The sequence below is a fragment of the Oncorhynchus mykiss genome, chromosome 4, assembly GCF_057628025.1.
Source record: "Oncorhynchus mykiss isolate SJ-2025 chromosome 4, ASM5762802v1, whole genome shotgun sequence".
Lineage (NCBI taxonomy): Eukaryota > Metazoa > Chordata > Actinopteri > Salmoniformes > Salmonidae > Oncorhynchus > Oncorhynchus mykiss.
Window position 1 is genome coordinate 60,789,789 of NC_143025.1, and position 9,492 is coordinate 60,799,280.

Here is a 9,492-nt window from a genome sequence, read left to right on the forward strand (position 1 = left end):
ATGAGTATAGCCTACCTGGCTGGCATGAAAATGAACCTTGGGAATAGCGTGCTCCATTCGCTATTTAAGTGCATAGATTACCTGTATTTTTTTCCCCCTGCCTGTGTTTCCAGACAGGTGCATGGTAATGGTCCATTCTAAATCCCAAAAATGTCACACATATATTATTTAGTATATGTAAAGATAAGATTAAATCAAGAATAGTCTGAATAGCATTACATGCATAATCGCATTTGTGGTCACTTTTGAGAATGGTGTTTTCCTGCTAATGGAACATTTGCGCTTATAGCCTACTGCCATGTGCGCATTACTGTGCTTATAATGTGAAGAAATAGCCTAATAATTTATCAATATCTTCAGCTAAAATGTTCTAATCTGTTGCGACAGCCTCATTACCTAAAAAAGTTGTTTTGATGCTAGTGGTTGTATTCATTTGGGATCTATCACATCCCACAAAGCAGAGCTCATGCCTTTCATGCAACTTCTTCAAATCCTCATTAGAGTTGCATCATTCAGCCTTAGAATGTATTAAAAAGTATATAAAGTAAAGTATATAGCACAATGTTTGTTTCACAACTAAAGTGACATAACTCTAAATTAAGCATTTAGGAGTACCTGTTTCCTTGTTAACCTATCAATACAGAATAGCCGCATGTGCGCACTTCTCCAAATCGTTTGGAGAAAACATCCTTTATATTTTATTCAGATATGTTCAATTGTATTCTTCATACTATAAAATAATATAAAGCAAATCTTGTCTGCTAAATGAAATAGTGTAGCCTACAGGCATATGGCATAGCCAGATCAGGACCTAACATCAAATCAAACTTTATTTGTCACATTTACCGAATACAACAAGTGTAGACCTCACCGTGAAATGCTTACTTACAAGCCCTTAACCAACAGTGCAGTTCAAGAAGAGTTAAGAAAATATTTATCAAATAAACTAAAGTGAAAAAATGTAAAATGATTAAAAGTAACACAATAGCATAACAATAACGAGGCTATATACAGGGGGTACCGGTACTGAGTCTGTGTGCGGAGGTACAGGTTAGTTGAGGTAATTTGTACATGCAGGTAGGGGTGAAGTGACTATGCATAGATAATAAACAGCGAGTAGGGGGGTCAATGCAAATAGTCAATTTGATTAATTGCTCAGCAGTCTTATGGCTTGAGGGTAGAAGCTGTTAAGGAGCCTCTTGGTCCTAGACTTGGTGCTCCGGTACCGCAGAGAAAACAGTTTATGACTTGGGTGACTTGAGTCTCTGACAATTTTATGGGCATTCCTCTGACACCGCCTATTATATAGGTCCTGGATTGCAGGAAGCTTGGCCACAGTGATGTACTAGGCCGTACGCACTACTCTCTGTAGCGCCTTAAGGTCAGATGCCGAGAAGTTGCCATACCAGGCGGTGATGCAACCAGTGCTCTTGATAGTGCAGCTGTAGAACTTTTTGAGGATATGGGGACCCATGCCAAATCTTTTCAGTCTCCTGAGGGGGAATAGGTTCACGACTGTCTTGGTGTGTATGGACCATGATAGTTCGTTGGTGATGTGGACACCAAGGAACTTGAAACTCTCGACCCGCTCCACTACAGCCCTGTCGATGTTAATGGGGGCCTGTTCGGCCCGCCTTTTCCTTTAGTCCACAATCATCTCCTTTGTCTTGCTCACATTGAGGAAGAGGTTGTTGTCCTGGCACCACACTGCCAGTTCTCTGACCTCCTCCCTATAGGCTGTCTCATCGTTGTCTGTGATCAGGCCTACACTGTTGTGTCGTCAGAAAACTTAATGATGGTGTTGGAGTCGTGTTTGGCCACGCAGTCGTGGGTGAACAGGGAGTACAGGAGGGTACTAAGTACACACCCCTGAGGGGCCCCAGTGTTAAGGATCAGCGTGGCAGACCTGTTGTTGCCTACTCTTACCACCTGGGGGGGTGGCCCGACAGGAAGTCCAGGATCCAGTTGCAGAGGGAGGTGTTTAGTCCCAGGGTCCTTAGCTTAGTGATGAGCTTGGTGGGCACTATGGTGTTGAACGCTGAACTGTAGTCAATGAACAGCATTCTCACATAGGTGTTCCTTTTGTCCAGGTGGAAAAGGGCAGTGTGGAGTGCGATTGAGATCGCGTCAACTGAATAACATAAGGATAACTCAGAGTATGCTATTCTGTTCTTCTGAAACAGACTACATTTTCTTCATTTCATGTTTCTTTAGACCCGTCTAAAATAAATAATGGATTTATTGTGATGGTGTAGGCTATATTACATGGATTTATTAGGCTTTTTAAAATGTAGATGTTTCAAAATGCTATCTGGCCAAAAAGAGTATGACATGCCATAATCTTTTTGGCCAGAAAGCATCAGATACATGGTCTACATATAGTAAGACAGCGCCGTTTTTTCTCGCTCAGATGCTTTCTCCGTTGAGACAGTTTCGCAAGTGGCTGAAACTAAGGAAAGTTTGTGGGTGCACAGTACACTGTTTGGATGTTGTATTTATGGCTACACATACATGTCCTCTGCCTGGGGGGGGGGGGGGAGGTTATGCCCCGCTCATGACGCCGCTCGATGATGTGAGGTCTGAGGCCACTTCTGCCTATTGGTAAGTCCGTTACTACTGACCTAGAAAAAAACATGGCTTACATTTTCCCCATTGAGTCCGTTCAATACTGTGACCTTGGGACTTGTGTGGCGGAGAGCAAAACCCTTTCATTTAAGTTTCTATTTGGGCCTCTACAGTGCGAATTGAAACAAGGTTGACTACCAACAATAATGAATAATGACAAGTAATTTAAAGAGGGTGGTGTGTGGGAACTACACGGCCACTGGCAAGGTTGGGGTTTTCAGCAACAAAAGCAGGAGCTTTGCTGCTCACAAGATTGTCTACTCTGGCCTTATATATATATATATATATATATATCCCCGCACCTCTCTGATTCAGAGGGGTTGGGTTAAATGCGGAAGACACATTTCAGTTGAATGCATTCAGTTGTACAACGGACTTGGTATCCCCCTCTCCTTATCCCTTTCCCTTATACCAGACTAGCCTGTGGTTATTGTCAATGCAGTCATATAGGCTAACCTTGGTCAAGACTGCCCCCACCTGGTAGAGTGTTGAACCAGCAGAGGATTGTCACTGATGCTCTCCCTGAGGACGGGCAGATTTTATTTGTCTAAGGTCATGAATTGAAATCTCCTATGTGAAGGAGGTGGGTATAGTGTTGATGACTTGTTAAAACAGCATCATAATGAATCAGTCAATATACGGCACAGAGTCAACAGATCTCGGGCTGCCCAGATGTCCTCTCTCAGATGTGTTTGTGGAGGAGCTTAGGGCTCAGTCCAAACTGTGAAATCACATCGAAGATTACAAGCAACAACCCCACTCGAGTGAGGCCACACACCTAAATGAATAGGGATCGTCTTGGTCCTGCCTTGGGAATCTTGCTTTAGTTGGAATCCACATCGTAAAGTCGTAAAATGTGACGGATTCCCCAAATAATATGCCGTATTATATGAACAAAACAGAATAGCAGACTGCTAAGCAGACGTTTTACAGGAAGTGAAAGACTTCATAAAATAACAGAAACAAGAAAAAAATAGTAAGCAGAACTGATCACAATACATGGTGAGAGTTCTTGTGTATCTGCTTGCGCATGCGAGTCCTACTTTCACATTGTGTGTACTCATGAATATCTGTGCATAGTAGTGCGATCCACTTGATTAACTTTTGTGTGCCTAGCTGCTTTTCTACAGCAGTCGATGGGATCCATTCAGGCCTCAGATAAGTTCGCTCTGTCTGTCACAATAACGGTCTTTCAGCTGCCTATCTATCGAAGCTGTAATGGCCCTTTTCTTCCCCCGTCTGTGTGCCCTGCACATTCAGCTCCAGTCAGGTGGCCTTGGAGCATTAGGCCCAGTGGAGTCGCTATGTTCTATATTCAAGTATTCAATACTTTAATGTCCTTTCTGCACACATTTATCCCAGGTTTCTACGATTTATGTTTAGAAAGTCAACTAAGTATGGGCACAAGGTCCAACATGGGTTAACGCGGCTGTGTCGCTTCGGAGACCGGGTGTACAGGTTGCTCTTTGAACGTGGTCTTCTACTAGTCCCCTTTTACGTAGATTGTGCTGTGCAGTCTGGGAATGTAACGTTTGAGACCGCAGTGTGATCATGGACACATGCTTGAAAGCGTTCCACAACCACAGTTCATTATTCCGCTTATCTCACGATTTTAGCATAGAAATAGGAATGCCCGCTGTGTGTCCCCTATAACAAACAGCCCTTATCAACATGACATCCGAGTGTGTACTGTACACAGTAAATAATACCCACTGTACAGGGCATTACTTTTGACCAGAGTCACATGGGCCCCGGTCAAAAGTGGTACACTGTATTGGGAATAGGGTGCCGTTTGGGACGGAACCAGGCGGACACCATAACAACTTCTGTCCCCAATAAGTGATTTGTCAACTAAGTTATTCAGCCCGAGGCCAAAGCCCCGTGCTGTGATTTAAACAGATCTCCCTGTCATTAGGCTGGGAAACTTTGGCTTTGACATGAAAGCTACGTGACACCAGTAAGAGCGACAGTTCTGCCCAATCAGTGCCGGCACCCCAGGGGGGGTGACCATATTCCCCGCTCAGGGGACTTGCATATTGGTACTGCTCAGTTGGCACGTTTTTCTTGTTCTCTCAGTTCACAGCTAGATCAGAGACTGCTAAGCAGACGTGCGATAATGACATGGATTTGGTTGTGTTTAGGGGCCCACGGCAGGGGAGGTGGGGCACTAAGCAGCCAGAGCTACTGAACCTGCAACTGTAGACCATCTCATTATATCACTAATATGGCTCACAAACAAAGGCATCGATAAGGAAAAGTCACTAATGAGAAAACACACGCTAAATAGGAGCTCTCTGAACTGCCCTGGCTGCTTTCAACAGGCACACACACAACATCAACAGGCGCACACAACATCAACAGGCGCACACAACATCAACAGACACACACAACATCAACAGACACACACAACATCAACACGCTGACCGACACACACACGAACACAAAATGCAGGATATTTCACTTAGGCCTTCCGTTATCTTCTTCGTACTGCAGCTTTATCTATCCCTTGTAGAGGGACAATAATAACGATGATAAATAACTGGGAAGAAAAAGCCTTCAACGACTGAAGAAGAAAGGGCGATAGACCAATGACAGGACACGAGAAACCAGGAGTCATACCATCGATCTACTTTGCCTTATCACAAAATCATGGCCTTCTTTGGGGAATTATACATCCAGGCCTACTGTATGTGCAATATTAACAAGAAACACGGATAGTTGTCGCCTATTACACATTCTGAGGATGGCAAACAATGCAAATGCTGTAAAAGACAAATGGCAGCCAGAGATCGATTTAGCAGAGCAGAGGCTTCTGTTATGCCTCCTCCTAGCTGCCAAATTATTCCAGTCCCACTCATTCACTCCAAGCCCTCATCCCTAATCATCTGCCCACACTACTATGACTGCCAGCCACCGCTGCCTCTCTATACACATGGAACAGGAAAGGGGGATTATTGCACAGTTTGCTGTGAATGAATGAGAGATCCTTCAAATGTAATGGTGCTCTTAAATGATTCATTAGCACAACCGTGTATTCAGGAGGGAAGAATTCACCCCTTTTTTTTAGGAAATCTATCCAGATGTAAAATGAGGACACAGTGAAGGGGGCATTCACATTTAGTTCTGTTAGCCAGGGCATTGAGTGTAGGAACCAATAAATACTCTCTGGTTAATGATGTTGTCAGTGGGGATAATTTATGCTAGAGAGCAACACAAAAGAAGATTGTCCACAAATAACTATTGCTTTTTCCATCCTCATTAAGAAAGACTGAATGCTACTGTTTAGTGCCCGCAGCAGCAAAGCTACTCTTTGTCCCATTGATAGAGGCCATTGTGTGTACCGAATCTACGGACGACTGTGTCACGATTCCGGAAGCTATGAAACGGATGGAGGATGATAAGCCAATCAATCATTTAGCGTAGAGAGATTGATGCCTTTGGATTTCACAGCACAAAACTGTACTATAGTGACATCAGGCCTCATTCATTTACTAAAGTGTTTCCTTACTGTATGTGCAGTTTATTCTCAAATGAATACAACGTTTTATTTATTTTATCCTTTATTTAACTTGGGAAGTTACTTTGAGATTGTTCTTTTTCAAGTGAGCCCTGAATGTAGGTCTTTAGTAGAGGGTTTAAAGTAGGGTAGGATTTAGGGTAAATGTACTTAAAATGTTTTTAACACAGTTTTTTTTGTTGTCATATTACTCCCTTATACCATAAGATGTACAAAAATAAATAAAGAGCTTCTTAAATCGAAACCATAGATTGCCTTCCAGTATCAAGCTGTCATTTTATATGCACATTGAACAGCATTCCGTTTATTACATTTCTTCTTTATCACAATTCTCCTTGACCTCACCTGAAATGCATTTGTGAAATAGCTTTTAGTAATTGCATCCATTTCACTGTAGCTCATTGGTTTGGCGTTGAAGTGTTTTTTTTTTTCCCAACAAAATTCCAGCATGAATCTAGTCCCATGCAGTTGAAAGGGAAATGTGTAAATATGTCATACTTCCAACCAATTATCATCGGATAGTGCCTCCACATCAATTAAATTCATTTCCAATTATTTTCAAGACACAATTGATATATTTAACAGGCGCAACATGTCAAGGCACATTTCATTAGACCATTATACTGTATATTTGGAGACAAATCATTTTTGTCAGTCAGTAAAAAAGGACAGATTGCCTTCCAGTGGACTCTCAAAAGCATTTTGTTTAGTACTGTAGCCGCCTCGGTCAAGTTCTATCTGCTCCGTTCTCTTGTCGCGGGGGAACAATAACAAGCTTCCTCCGCAGACAGAGGCTGTCGTGTACGTCAGTGGAGGCTGCTAAGGGGAGGACGGCATAATAACGGCTACGGCGAAGCGAATGGCATCAAAATGATGAATGTAATACCATTCCTCTCAAGCCATTACCATGAGCCCATCCTCCCCAATTAAGGTGTCACCAACCACCTGTGGTGTTTTGTGTAAGTCTCCAGGTAGAGTGCAACCTTCTGCAGGATCACCACAATCCAGACAGTGTGCCCCAGAGCAGAGAGAGCTCCAACCATGACCACCCCCAATCACAGAATTTGCATATAGCAGTTAAACACAGTAGAGGGTGGAAAACTAAGCACTTTCTCTCTCACTCAGAAACACTAAGGGCACGTTGGACTCGGAGAGCAATGAAAACCAACAACACAGATCTCTGAACACTTACGGCAAGATCAATATGCTGCAGAACTGTAGCTAATCTTTAGATCTCAGGATGTAGATCAAACAGTATATCTCTTTCAAATCCAGAAACATCCGTTTGGGGTCACTGTTGCTCGCCTGCTCATTTGTCACAAAAGAGGACTTTGAGCTGCTTAGCAGTACGTGTAGCTAAAGCAGTCCCAGTGGGCACGGGGGCAGACCACCAACACATTCGGCCACCATGCTGTTTAAACAGATCAAAACAAAAGCACAAAGATGCTTGCCGCGGGAGCTCTATAGTTCCCTCAACCTCTGGCTTGATTTGCTTCTACCCTGCAGGCATCTCGCTGTATCCCCTTGGACTGGAACCATCCGTTATTGTGACACAGTAACAGTGACTAAATGCCCTTTTTGGGGAGAATATTCCAGTTGATTGTCCCTACTCCCAGTGGGCAGCTGTGTCAATACACGTCTTTCTGGATTCTTACTGTTATATCAGCCTTCTGCATGTTTTAGTGAAATTCTACATTAACATGACATTGTGTTATCATTATAAAATGATACCAAGAAAGACAAAGAGTTAGCTACCTCTTGAAGGAAAGAAATTCATACAAGAACATCGCCTGGTGTTGAGGGTAATCCACACAAAAAAACATGAGTGGTGACACTACAAATATGGCTTAAGAGAGGACATTAAAAAAGCCATGAACCAATGGCTCGTCTGATGTAAAAATGAAAAACTAAAATGGGATTTTTTTTGTGACAGGATTAGCATTCCACCCCAAAGCGGGGATTGTTGGGGAGAGGGGTGCATGGCCACTTCAGCATGCCCGCTCAGAGCTGAAAGCACTGGGAGCCCAGTAGTAAGTGATGCTCCGGCTCATTTCAATGGGCACTTAGAGGCTCAGCCTCTCGTCCACATACTGTGAAAATGTATCTGTAGTGCTGCCCTGTGAGTAAGTGTGTATCCATGTGTCCCTTCGTCAATGTCAAAAACCTCGCTGTACCTATTGCTGTGCTTTGAGGCACTCTTCCGTCCTGCACACTTTGAGTTCATTTGGAACATGAACTATAGTACACACAAAATACAGCTCTCTCAGAATAGCACCATGTAAACTTTGAGTTGTGTGATGCAGTTAAATGTACAATATATTGATCACGGTTTCCTGCTTTAAAAAAAAAAAAGTATAATGTAATGGGTTAGTTACAGTATGTTAAACTGCTTGCTTATTCCAACTCTAATTTTACTGCTCTAGCCCTTTGACTGTAATCCGAAACACAATCAACTGTCTCTCTAGAATCAGGATGCGGACCAAATGGCATCCTATTCCCTACATAGTGCACTACTTTTGACCAGAGACTATGGGCCCACTTTATAGGGAGTCGGGTGCCATTTGGAATGCATCCTCAGTCTAGCTTCCTCCTCCAGCCTACCAAGACTTTGCGGTGACTCATAAGCAGGAACCCACGACAAAAGCTATATAATCTATTGTATTGTTTCCAGCCCAATTCCATGTTGTATTCCTGATTGAACTTTGTTGTGGGATCTATTACGATAAGACCGGTAAGGCCTTGATGGCTCACTCCTTCACTAGCCATTTGACATTTAAGAATGACAACAGGCACACCAGCAGGTGCCTGGAAGGGAAAAGCCAGAGAAGATGCATACAATGGATACAAATTTCCATGCTAAAAAATCTGTAAAATCCTTTAGGAAATGTGGTGAAGGGCTTAGTTATGTACCGTCTAGCTCCTATTTGAGTCATCATCAACACTCTGATCTGAAGAACAACTTAATGTAGCACTCGCTCAGTAAGCACTTACAACACATACAGGTATGCTTTCAATGTCACCCCTCTCTCCCTCCCTCCATCGGGCCTAATTAAAGCACATAGATCTATGTGAACCCTGCTCCATCAAAATGTTGTTACCACTCCCTGCCCACATACAACCATGTATCTGTCCCCTCAGACGGCCCTGCGCTAGCCTACTTTCTTCAGTCGGGCGGCTGGGGCTGTGTGGATGTCACTGCTAATCCTGGGGGAGTTCTCACATTGTGTCTCAGCAAACAGGCGGTCAGAGCCATTAAAAAGACATGCTTTGGTTAAACATCTATTAGCAGAACACTGCCCAGGCCCCTAGAGATTCTCCTATTGGTCAGAACGACTCCAAGCTCAGGGGAG